Raw genomic sequence first — 13,496 nt, forward strand, 5'->3', positions numbered from 1 at the left:
AGTCCTGAAAACCTTACTGGCGTTCAACTAAACCAAGAGAACGACTAAGGCCTCATGGAAACTGTTGCACGCCCACCCCGCTACATGGCATATCAGGGCCCACCTTCGAAGTGGGGGCTCACTTTGAGTTTCCCTTTAGCTATAAAACAGGACAGGATGAGCTCTGACTCAGATACTGAAATACCCTGTCTCTTCGTGTAACCTCTTTTTCCCTCTCACAGCCATGCCTGCAATGAGTATAAGCCTGACAACAACAGTGTTTTTAAGGGAGCTTCAAGGCGCCCAAGAGGAGCTTTCAAGGTGGGAAAACAAGGCCAGTCCCATCAGGCACCATCTCCAGGGTGACACGCAGCGTGCCTCTGGGTACTGGCAGGTCAAAAGAGACCTAGCTACCTCCCTGGCTCTTCCCTTACTCCACTTTTCTACATAAGGTGCTCTGCGTGTAGCGAACTGCTTAGATGAAAGACTGCCCTAGGACTCCTAGAGTCCTGTGCCTCTCCCCGAAGCCTGAAGTGTTACACACAAAACTGTGCTGTGGCGGAAGTTGCAACGCAAGCTGCCTTTCTCCTAGAGATACGGTGACTCCAGGTATGAGGTCCTAGAAGGACTGGGAAGCAGAGAGTTTTTCTCAGTACCGCCTAGACTAGGGCAACGAGGACGATTTCCATGGTATGCTGGACTTGCTAGGACCGTGTTCATGAAGCCGTTGGTGAGCTGGGGATATCTAGCTCGCCCAAGGAAGAGTGCAGCGTGTGACTCTTCACTCGACCTCCGCAGGGCCACCCTGAATGGCCTACGGGTCTGAGTGTGGCCCAGCAAGCCCAGCAAGCCCAGGGGAGCCTGGGGGTACTCAGGGTCCCTGTACGGAAACGAGTGCTGCCGCGAGGGGTCTACGAGTCCTGAAAAGCTTACTAGCGTTCAACTAAAGCAGAAGAGTGACTAAGGCCTCCTGGAAGCTGCTGCACGCCTACTCCGCTGCATGGCATATCAGGGCCCTCCTTCGAAGCTAGGCCTCACTTTGAGTTTCCCTTTAGCTAGAGAACAGGACAGGATGAGCGCTGAATCAGAAACTGGACTACGTGTTTCTTCGTGAAACCTCTTTTCCCCTCTCCCAGCCATGCCTGTCGTGAGTATAAGCCCGACACCAACAGTGTTTTTCAGTTAGCTTCTAGGCGCATGAAAGGGGCTTTCATGACGGGACAACAAGGCTAGCCCCATCAGGTCCTGTTTCCAGATTGACACGCAGCAGAAGTATCTGTGGTTTCTAAGAGGTCAAAAGAGACCTAGCTCCTCACTGGGTCCTTGGAGAATCAACTTTTCTATGCAGGGTGCTCTGCGTGTAGCCAACTGCCTAAATGAAAGAATTCCCTAGGTGTCCTGGGCTCCTGGGCATCTTCCGAAAGCCTGCGGCGTTACACCCGAAAGTGTGCTCTAGTTGCACTTGGACCACAAGCCGACTTTCTCCTAGAGGTTGGTTGACTTCAGCTAGGAGCCGGTAGAAGGAATTGTAAGCAAAGAGTTTTTCTCAGTACAGCTCGGACTAGTGTAAGCAGGCAGACTTGCATGGCCTGCTGCACCTACTACAACCGTGTTCCTGAGGCTGTTGGTGAGCTGAGGCAATCGAGCTCCCCCGAGGGAGCGTGCATCATGCTGCCCTTCACTCGGCACAGACACGGGTACTCCGAAGGGTCTACGTGTCTGAATGTTGATCTTCAACTCAGGAGAGCCTGGGGGTACTCAGTGTGCTTGTACGGAAACGGGTGCAGACGCAAGGAAGCAGGCGTCCTGAGAAGATTAGTACCGTTAAACTAATGCAGAAGTGCGACTAAGGCCTCATGGAAGCTGCGCACTCCTACCCTGCTGCATGGCATATCAGGGCCCTCCTTCGAAGCTAGGCCTCACTTTGAGATTCCCTTTAGCTAGAGAACAGGACAGGATGAACTCTGACCGAGAAACTGGGATACCCGGTTTCTTCGTAAAACCATTTTTTCCCTCTCACAGCCATGCCTGCCGTGAGCATAAGTCTGACAACCACAGTGTTTTTAAGGGAGCTTCAAGGCGCATAAGAGGAGCTTTCAAGGTGGGGAAACAAGGCCAGTCCCATCAGGCACCATCTCCAGGGTGACACGCAGTGTAAAAGTCCGTGGATTCTTGCAGCTCAGCAGAGACCTAGCTACCTCCCTGGCTGTTCCCTGATTCAACTTATCTACACAGGGGGCTCTGCTTTAACGAACTGCCTAGACGAAAGAGTGCCCTAGGACTCCTAGGGTCCTGTGCCTCTCCCTAAAGCCTGAAGTATTACACACAAAACTGTGCTGTAGAGGAAGTTGCAATGCAAGCCTCCTTTCTCCTTGAGATACGGTGACTTCAGGTATGAGGTCCTAGAAGGACTTGGAAGCAGAGAGTTTTCCTCAGTACAGCTCAGACTAGGGCAACGAGGACGACTTCCATGGTATGCTGAACTTTCTACTACCGTGTTCATGAAACCTTTCGATAGCTGGGGATATCTAGCTCCCCCAAGGAAGAGTGCAGCGTGTTCCCCTTCACTAGGTCTAGCCAGTGGCCCCCTGACGGGCCGACGGGCCTGATGGTGGCCCAGCAAGCCCAGGGAAACCTTGGAGTACTCAGTGTCCTTATACGGAAAGGAGTGCTCCGCGAGGGGTCTAGGAGTCCTGAAAAGCTTCCTAGCGTTCAAGTAAAGCAGAAGAGTGACTAAGGCCTCCTGGAAGCTGTTGCACGCCTAGCCCGCTGCATGGCATATCAGGGTCCTCCTTCGAAGCGAGGGCTCACCTTGAGTTTCCCTTTCGCTATAAAACAGGACAGGATGAGCTCTGACTCAGAAACTGAAATACCCTGTCTCTTCGTGTAACCTCTTTTTCCCTCTCACAACCATGCCTGCAATGAGTATAAGCCTGACAACAGCAGTGTTTTAAAGGGAGCTTCAAGGCGTATAAGAGGAGCTTTCAAGGTGGGAAAACAAGGCCAGTCCCATCAGGCACCATCTCCAGGTTGACACGCAGCGTAAGTGTCTCAGGGTACTGGCAGGTCAAAAGAGACCTAGCTACCTCCCTGGCTCTTCCCTTATTCAACTTTTCCACATAAGGTGCTCTGCGTGTAGCGAACTGCTTAGATGAAAGACTGCCCTAGGACTCCTAGGGTCCTGTGCCTCTCCCAAAAGCCTGAAGTGTTACACACAAAACTGTGCTGTAGTGGAGGTTGCAATGCAAGCTGCCTTTCTCTTGCGATACGGTGACTCCGGGTATGAGGTCCTAGAAGGACTTGGAAGCAGAGAGTTTTTCTCAGTACAGCTCAGACTAGGGTAACGAGGACGACTTCCATGGTATGCTGGACTTTCTAGAACCGTGTTCATGAAACCCTTCTGTAGCTGGGGATATCTAGCTCCCCAAATGAAGCGTGCAGCGTGTTACCCTTCACTCGGCCTACCCAGGGGCCCCCAGACGCGCCTACGGGTCTGACTGTGGCCCAGCAAGCCCAGGGAAGCCTTGGAGTACTCAGGTTCTTTGCACGGAAACGAGTGCTGCCGCGAGGGGTCTAGGAGTCCTGAAAACCTTACTGGCGTTCAACTAAACCAAGAGAACGACTAAGGCCTCATGGAAACTGTTGCACGCCCACCCCGCTACATGGCATATCAGGGCCCACCTTCGAAGTGGGGGCTCACTTTGAGTTTCCCTTTAGCTATAAAACAGGACAGGATGAGCTCTGACTCAGATACTGAAATACCCTGTCTCTTCGTGTAACCTCTTTTTCCCTCTCACAGCCATGCCTGCAATGAATATAAGCCTGACAACAACAGTGTTTTTAAGGGAGCTTCAAGGCGCCCAAGAGGAGCTTTCAAGGTGGGAAAACAAGGCCAGTCCCATCAGGCACCATCTCCAGGGTGACACGCAGCGTGCCTCTGGGTACTGGCAGGTCAAAAGAGACCTAGCTACCTCCCTGGCTCTTCCCTTACTCCACTTTTCTACATAAGGTGCTCTGCGTGTAGCGAACTGCTTAGATGAAAGACTGCCCTAGGACTCCTAGAGTCCTGTGCCTCTCCCCAAAGCCTGAAGTGTTACACACAAAACTGTGCTGTGGCGGAAGTTGCAACGCAAGCTGCCTTTCTCCTAGAGATACGGTGACTCCAGGTATGAGGTCCTAGAAGGACTGGGAAGCAGAGAGTTTTTCTCAGTACCGCCTAGACTAGGGCAACGAGGACGATTTCCATGGTATGCTGGACTTGCTAGGACCGTGTTCATGAAGCCGTTGGTGAGCTGGGGATATCTAGCTCGCCCAAGGAAGAGTGCAGCGTGTGACTCTTCACTCGACCTCCGCAGGGCCACCCTGAATGGCCTACGGGTCTGAGTGTGGCCCAGCAAGCCCAGCAAGCCCAGGGGAGCCTGGGGGTACTCAGGGTCCCTGTACGGAAACGAGTGCTGCCGCGAGGGGTCTACGAGTCCTGAAAAGCTTCCTAGCGTTCAAGTAAAGCAGAAGAGTGACTAAGGCCTCCTGGAAGCTGCTGCACGCCTACTCCGCTGCATGGCATATCAGGGCCCTCCTTCGAAGCTAGGCCTCACTTTGAGTTTCCCTTTAGCTAGAGAACAGGACAGGATGAGCGCTGAATCAGAAACTGGACTACGTGTTTCTTCGTGAAACCTCTTTTCCCCTCTCCCAGCCATGCCTGTCGTGAGTATAAGCCCGACACCAACAGTGTTTTTCAGTTAGCTTCTAGGCGCATGAAAGGGGCTTTCATGACGGGACAACAAGGCTAGCCCCATCAGGTCCTGTTTCCAGATTGACACGCAGCAGAAGTATCTGTGGTTTCTAAGAGGTCAAAAGAGACCTAGCTCCTCACTGGGTCCTTGGAGAATCAACTTTTCTATGCAGGGTGCTCTGCGTGTAGCCAACTGCCTAAATGAAAGAATTCCCTAGGTGTCCTGGGCTCCTGGGCATCTTCCGAAAGCCTGCGGCGTTACACCCGAAAGTGTGCTCTAGTTGCACTTGGACCACAAGCCGACTTTCTCCTAGAGGTTGGTTGACTTCAGCTAGGAGCCGGTAGAAGGAATTGTAAGCAAAGAGTTTTTCTCAGTACAGCTCGGACTAGTGTAAGCAGGCAGACTTGCATGGCCTGCTGCACCTACTACAACCGTGTTCCTGAGGCTGTTGGTGAGCTGAGGCAATCGAGCTCCCCCGAGGGAGCGTGCATCATGCTGCCCTTCACTCGGCACAGACACGGGTACTCCGAAGGGTCTACGTGTCTGAATGTTGATCTTCAACTCAGGAGAGCCTGGGGGTACTCAGTGTGCTTGTACGGAAACGGGTGCAGACGCAAGGAAGCAGGCGTCCTGAGAAGATTAGTACCGTTAAACTAATGCAGAAGTGCGACTAAGGCCTCATGGAAGCTGCGCACTCCTACCCTGCTGCATGGCATATCAGGGCCCTCCTTCGAAGCTAGGCCTCACTTTGAGATTCCCTTTAGCTAGAGAACAGGACAGGATGAACTCTGACCGAGAAACTGGGATACCCGGTTTCTTCGTAAAACCATTTTTTCCCTCTCACAGCCATGCCTGCCGTGAGCATAAGTCTGACAACCACAGTGTTTTTAAGGGAGCTTCAAGGCGCATAAGAGGAGCTTTCAAGGTGGGGAAACAAGGCCAGTCCCATCAGGCACCATCTCCAGGGTGACACGCAGTGTAAAAGTCCGTGGATTCTTGCAGCTCAGCAGAGACCTAGCTACCTCCCTGGCTGTTCCCTGATTCAACTTATCTACACAGGGGGCTCTGCTTTAACGAACTGCCTAGACGAAAGAGTGCCCTAGGACTCCTAGGGTCCTGTGCCTCTCCCTAAAGCCTGAAGTATTACACACAAAACTGTGCTGTAGAGGAAGTTGCAATGCAAGCCTCCTTTCTCCTTGAGATACGGTGACTTCAGGTATGAGGTCCTAGAAGGACTTGGAAGCAGAGAGTTTTCCTCAGTACAGCTCAGACTAGGGCAACGAGGACGACTTCCATGGTATGCTGAACTTTCTACTACCGTGTTCATGAAACCTTTCGATAGCTGGGGATATCTAGCTCCCCCAAGGAAGAGTGCAGCGTGTTCCCCTTCACTAGGTCTAGCCAGTGGCCCCCTGACGGGCCGACGGGCCTGATGGTGGCCCAGCAAGCCCAGGGAAACCTTGGAGTACTCAGTGTCCTTATACGGAAAGGAGTGCTCCGCGAGGGGTCTAGGAGTCCTGAAAAGCTTCCTAGCGTTCAAGTAAAGCAGAAGAGTGACTAAGGCCTCCTGGAAGCTGTTGCACGCCTAGCCCGCTGCATGGCATATCAGGGTCCTCCTTCGAAGCGAGGGCTCACCTTGAGTTTCCCTTTCGCTATAAAACAGGACAGGATGAGCTCTGACTCAGAAACTGAAATACCCTGTCTCTTCGTGTAACCTCTTTTTCCCTCTCACAACCATGCCTGCAATGAGTATAAGCCTGACAACAGCAGTGTTTTAAAGGGAGCTTCAAGGCGTATAAGAGGAGCTTTCAAGGTGGGAAAACAAGGCCAGTCCCATCAGGCACCATCTCCAGGGTGACACGCAGCGTAAGTGTCTCAGGGTACTGGCAGGTCAAAAGAGACCTAGCTACCTCCCTGGCTCTTCCCTTACTCCACTTTTCTACATAAGGTGCTCTGCGTGTAGCGAACTGCTTAGATGAAAGACTGCCCTAGGACTCCTAGAGTCCTGTGCCTCTCCCCAAAGCCTGAAGTGTTACACACAAAACTGTGCTGTGGCGGAAGTTGCAACGCAAGCTGCCTTTCTCCTAGAGATACGGTGACTCCAGGTATGAGGTCCTAGAAGGACTGGGAAGCAGAGAGTTTTTCTCAGTACCGCCTAGACTAGGGCAACGAGGACGATTTCCATGGTATGCTGGACTTGCTAGGACCGTGTTCATGAAGCCGTTGGTGAGCTGGGGATATCTAGCTCGCCCAAGGAAGAGTGCAGCGTGTGACTCTTCACTCGACCTCCACAGGGCCACCCTGAATGGCCTACGGGTCTGAGTGTGGCCCAGCAAGCCCAGCAAGCCCAGGGGAGCCTGGGGGTACTCAGGGTCCCTGTACGGAAACGAGTGCTGCCGCGAGGGGTCTACGAGTCCTGAAAAGCTTACTAGCGTTCAACTAAAGCAGAAGAGTGACTAAGGCCTCCTGGAAGCTGCTGCACGCCTACTCCGCTGCATGGCATATCAGGGCCCTCCTTCGAAGCTAGGCCTCACTTTGAGTTTCCCTTTAGCTAGAGAACAGGACAGGATGAGCGCTGAATCAGAAACTGGACTACGTGTTTCTTCGTGAAACCTCTTTTCCCCTCTCCCAGCCATGCCTGTCGTGAGTATAAGCCCGACACCAACAGTGTTTTTCAGTTAGCTTCTAGGCGCATGAAAGGGGCTTTCATGACGGGACAACAAGGCTAGCCCCATCAGGTCCTGTTTCCAGATTGACACGCAGCAGAAGTATCTGTGGTTTCTAAGAGGTCAAAAGAGACCTAGCTCCTCACTGGGTCCTTGGAGAATCAACTTTTCTATGCAGGGTGCTCTGCGTGTAGCCAACTGCCTAAATGAAAGAATTCCCTAGGTGTCCTGGGCTCCTGGGCATCTTCCGAAAGCCTGCGGCGTTACACCCGAAAGTGTGCTCTAGTTGCACTTGGACCACAAGCCGACTTTCTCCTAGAGGTTGGTTGACTTCAGCTAGGAGCCGGTAGAAGGAATTGTAAGCAAAGAGTTTTTCTCAGTACAGCTCGGACTAGTGTAAGCAGGCAGACTTGCATGGCCTGCTGCACCTACTACAACCGTGTTCCTGAGGCTGTTGGTGAGCTGAGGCAATCGAGCTCCCCCGAGGGAGCGTGCATCATGCTGCCCTTCACTCGGCACAGACACGGGTACTCCGAAGGGTCTACGTGTCTGAATGTTGATCTTCAACTCAGGAGAGCCTGGGGGTACTCAGTGTGCTTGTACGGAAACGGGTGCAGACGCAAGGAAGCAGGCGTCCTGAGAAGATTAGTACCGTTAAACTAATGCAGAAGTGCGACTAAGGCCTCATGGAAGCTGCGCACTCCTACCCTGCTGCATGGCATATCAGGGCCCTCCTTCGAAGCTAGGCCTCACTTTGAGATTCCCTTTAGCTAGAGAACAGGACAGGATGAACTCTGACCGAGAAACTGGGATACCCGGTTTCTTCGTAAAACCATTTTTTCCCTCTCACAGCCATGCCTGCCGTGAGCATAAGTCTGACAACCACAGTGTTTTTAAGGGAGCTTCAAGGCGCATAAGAGGAGCTTTCAAGGTGGGGAAACAAGGCCAGTCCCATCAGGCACCATCTCCAGGGTGACACGCAGTGTAAAAGTCCGTGGATTCTTGCAGCTCAGCAGAGACCTAGCTACCTCCCTGGCTGTTCCCTGATTCAACTTATCTACACAGGGGGCTCTGCTTTAACGAACTGCCTAGACGAAAGAGTGCCCTAGGACTCCTAGGGTCCTGTGCCTCTCCCTAAAGCCTGAAGTATTACACACAAAACTGTGCTGTAGAGGAAGTTGCAATGCAAGCCTCCTTTCTCCTTGAGATACGGTGACTTCAGGTATGAGGTCCTAGAAGGACTTGGAAGCAGAGAGTTTTCCTCAGTACAGCTCAGACTAGGGCAACGAGGACGACTTCCATGGTATGCTGAACTTTCTACTACCGTGTTCATGAAACCTTTCGATAGCTGGGGATATCTAGCTCCCCCAAGGAAGAGTGCAGCGTGTTCCCCTTCACTAGGTCTAGCCAGTGGCCCCCTGACGGGCCGACGGGCCTGATGGTGGCCCAGCAAGCCCAGGGAAACCTTGGAGTACTCAGTGTCCTTATACGGAAAGGAGTGCTCCGCGAGGGGTCTAGGAGTCCTGAAAAGCTTCCTAGCGTTCAAGTAAAGCAGAAGAGTGACTAAGGCCTCCTGGAAGCTGTTGCACGCCTAGCCCCCTGCATGGCATATCAGGGTCCTCCTTCGAAGCGAGGGCTCACATTGAGTTTCCCTTTCGCTATAAAACAGGACAGGATGAGCTCTGACTCAGAAACTGAAATACCCTGTCTCTTCGTGTAACCTCTTTTTCCCTCTCACAACCATGCCTGCAATGAGTATAAGCCTGACAACAGCAGTGTTTTAAAGGGAGCTTCAAGGCGTATAAGAGGAGCTTTCAAGGTGGGAAAACAAGGCCAGTCCCATCAGGCACCATCTCCAGGTTGACACGCAGCGTAAGTGTCTCAGGGTACTGGCAGGTCAAAAGAGACCTAGCTACCTCCCTGGCTCTTCCCTTATTCAACTTTTCCACATAAGGTGCTCTGCGTGTAGCGAACTGCTTAGATGAAAGACTGCCCTAGGACTCCTAGGGTCCTGTGCCTCTCCCAAAAGCCTGAAGTGTTACACACAAAACTGTGCTGTAGTGGAGGTTGCAATGCAAGCTGCCTTTCTCTTGCGATACGGTGACTCCGGGTATGAGGTCCTAGAAGGACTTGGAAGCAGAGAGTTTTTCTCAGTACAGCTCAGACTAGGGTAACGAGGACGACTTCCATGGTATGCTGGACTTTCTAGAACCGTGTTCATGAAACCCTTCTGTAGCTGGGGATATCTAGCTCCCCAAATGAAGCGTGCAGCGTGTTACCCTTCACTCGGCCTACCCAGGGGCCCCCAGACGCGCCTACGGGTCTGACTGTGGCCCAGCAAGCCCAGGGAAGCCTTGGAGTACTCAGGTTCTTTGCACGGAAACGAGTGCTGCCGCGAGGGGTCTAGGAGTCCTGAAAACCTTACTGGCGTTCAACTAAACCAAGAGAACGACTAAGGCCTCATGGAAACTGTTGCACGCCCACCCCGCTACATGGCATATCAGGGCCCACCTTCGAAGTGGGGGCTCACTTTGAGTTTCCCTTTAGCTATAAAACAGGACAGGATGAGCTCTGACTCAGATACTGAAATACCCTGTCTCTTCGTGTAACCTCTTTTTCCCTCTCACAGCCATGCCTGCAATGAGTATAAGCCTGACAACAACAGTGTTTTTAAGGGAGCTTCAAGGCGCCCAAGAGGAGCTTTCAAGGTGGGAAAACAAGGCCAGTCCCATCAGGCACCATCTCCAGGGTGACACGCAGCGTGCCTCTGGGTACTGGCAGGTCAAAAGAGACCTAGCTACCTCCCTGGCTCTTCCCTTACTCCACTTTTCTACATAAGGTGCTCTGCGTGTAGCGAACTGCTTAGATGAAAGACTGCCCTAGGACTCCTAGAGTCCTGTGCCTCTCCCCAAAGCCTGAAGTGTTACACACAAAACTGTGCTGTGGCGGAAGTTGCAACGCAAGCTGCCTTTCTCCTAGAGATACGGTGACTCCAGGTATGAGGTCCTAGAAGGACTGGGAAGCAGAGAGTTTTTCTCAGTACCGCCTAGACTAGGGCAACGAGGACGATTTCCATGGTATGCTGGACTTGCTAGGACCGTGTTCATGAAGCCGTTGGTGAGCTGGGGATATCTAGCTCGCCCAAGGAAGAGTGCAGCGTGTGACTCTTCACTCGACCTCCGCAGGGCCACCCTGAATGGCCTACGGGTCTGAGTGTGGCCCAGCAAGCCCAGCAAGCCCAGGGGAGCCTGGGGGTACTCAGGGTCCCTGTACGGAAACGAGTGCTGCCGCGAGGGGTCTACGAGTCCTGAAAAGCTTACTAGCGTTCAACTAAAGCAGAAGAGTGACTAAGGCCTCCTGGAAGCTGCTGCACGCCTACTCCGCTGCATGGCATATCAGGGCCCTCCTTCGAAGCTAGGCCTCACTTTGAGTTTCCCTTTAGCTAGAGAACAGGACAGGATGAGCGCTGAATCAGAAACTGGACTACGTGTTTCTTCGTGAAACCTCTTTTCCCCTCTCCCAGCCATGCCTGTCGTGAGTATAAGCCCGACACCAACAGTGTTTTTCAGTTAGCTTCTAGGCGCATGAAAGGGGCTTTCATGACGGGACAACAAGGCTAGCCCCATCAGGTCCTGTTTCCAGATTGACACGCAGCAGAAGTATCTGTGGTTTCTAAGAGGTCAAAAGAGACCTAGCTCCTCACTGGGTCCTTGGAGAATCAACTTTTCTATGCAGGGTGCTCTGCGTGTAGCCAACTGCCTAAATGAAAGAATTCCCTAGGTGTCCTGGGCTCCTGGGCATCTTCCGAAAGCCTGCGGCGTTACACCCGAAAGTGTGCTCTAGTTGCACTTGGACCACAAGCCGACTTTCTCCTAGAGGTTGGTTGACTTCAGCTAGGAGCCGGTAGAAGGAATTGTAAGCAAAGAGTTTTTCTCAGTACAGCTCGGACTAGTGTAAGCAGGCAGACTTGCATGGCCTGCTGCACCTACTACAACCGTGTTCCTGAGGCTGTTGGTGAGCTGAGGCAATCGAGCTCCCCCGAGGGAGCGTGCATCATGCTGCCCTTCACTCGGCACAGACACGGGTACTCCGAAGGGTCTACGTGTCTGAATGTTGATCTTCAACTCAGGAGAGCCTGGGGGTACTCAGTGTGCTTGTACGGAAACGGGTGCAGACGCAAGGAAGCAGGCGTCCTGAGAAGATTAGTACCGTTAAACTAATGCAGAAGTGCGACTAAGGCCTCATGGAAGCTGCGCACTCCTACCCTGCTGCATGGCATATCAGGGCCCTCCTTCGAAGCTAGGCCTCACTTTGAGATTCCCTTTAGCTAGAGAACAGGACAGGATGAACTCTGACCGAGAAACTGGGATACCCGGTTTCTTCGTAAAACCATTTTTTCCCTCTCACAGCCATGCCTGCCGTGAGCATAAGTCTGACAACCACAGTGTTTTTAAGGGAGCTTCAAGGCGCATAAGAGGAGCTTTCAAGGTGGGGAAACAAGGCCAGTCCCATCAGGCACCATCTCCAGGGTGACACGCAGTGTAAAAGTCCGTGGATTCTTGCAGCTCAGCAGAGACCTAGCTACCTCCCTGGCTGTTCCCTGATTCAACTTATCTACACAGGGGGCTCTGCTTTAACGAACTGCCTAGACGAAAGAGTGCCCTAGGACTCCTAGGGTCCTGTGCCTCTCCCTAAAGCCTGAAGTATTACACACAAAACTGTGCTGTAGAGGAAGTTGCAATGCAAGCCTCCTTTCTCCTTGAGATACGGTGACTTCAGGTATGAGGTCCTAGAAGGACTTGGAAGCAGAGAGTTTTCCTCAGTACAGCTCAGACTAGGGCAACGAGGACGACTTCCATGGTATGCTGAACTTTCTACTACCGTGTTCATGAAACCTTTCGATAGCTGGGGATATCTAGCTCCCCCAAGGAAGAGTGCAGCGTGTTCCCCTTCACTAGGTCTAGCCAGTGGCCCCCTGACGGGCCGACGGGCCTGATGGTGGCCCAGCAAGCCCAGGGAAACCTTGGAGTACTCAGTGTCCTTATACGGAAAGGAGTGCTCCGCGAGGGGTCTAGGAGTCCTGAAAAGCTTCCTAGCGTTCAAGTAAAGCAGAAGAGTGACTAAGGCCTCCTGGAAGCTGTTGCACGCCTAGCCCGCTGCATGGCATATCAGGGTCCTCCTTCGAAGCGAGGGCTCACCTTGAGTTTCCCTTTCGCTATAAAACAGGACAGGATGAGCTCTGACTCAGAAACTGAAATACCCTGTCTCTTCGTGTAACCTCTTTTTCCCTCTCACAACCATGCCTGCAATGAGTATAAGCCTGACAACAGCAGTGTTTTAAAGGGAGCTTCAAGGCGTATAAGAGGAGCTTTCAAGGTGGGAAAACAAGGCCAGTCCCATCAGGCACCATCTCCAGGTTGACACGCAGCGTAAGTGTCTCAGGGTACTGGCAGGTCAAAAGAGACCTAGCTACCTCCCTGGCTCTTCCCTTATTCAACTTTTCCACATAAGGTGCTCTGCGTGTAGCGAACTGCTTAGATGAAAGACTGCCCTAGGACTCCTAGGGTCCTGTGCCTCTCCCAAAAGCCTGAAGTGTTACACACAAAACTGTGCTGTAGTGGAGGTTGCAATGCAAGCTGCCTTTCTCTTGCGATACGGTGACTCCGGGTATGAGGTCCTAGAAGGACTTGGAAGCAGAGAGTTTTTCTCAGTACAGCTCAGACTAGGGTAACGAGGACGACTTCCATGGTATGCTGGACTTTCTAGAACCGTGTTCATGAAACCCTTCTGTAGCTGGGGATATCTAGCTCCCCAAATGAAGCGTGCAGCGTGTTACCCTTCACTCGGCCTACCCAGGGGCCCCCAGACGCGCCTACGGGTCTGACTGTGGCCCAGCAAGCCCAGGGAAGCCTTGGAGTACTCAGGTTCTTTGCACGGAAACGAGTGCTGCCGCGAGGGGTCTAGGAGTCCTGAAAACCTTACTGGCGTTCAACTAAACCAAGAGAACGACTAAGGCCTCATGGAAACTGTTGCACGCCCACCCCGCTACATGGCATATCAGGGCCCACCTTCGAAGTGGGGGCTCACTTTGAGTTTCCCTTTAGCTATAAAACAGGAC

Source organism: Balaenoptera acutorostrata, chromosome 6 (genome assembly GCF_949987535.1).
Source record: "Balaenoptera acutorostrata chromosome 6, mBalAcu1.1, whole genome shotgun sequence".
Lineage (NCBI taxonomy): Eukaryota > Metazoa > Chordata > Mammalia > Artiodactyla > Balaenopteridae > Balaenoptera > Balaenoptera acutorostrata.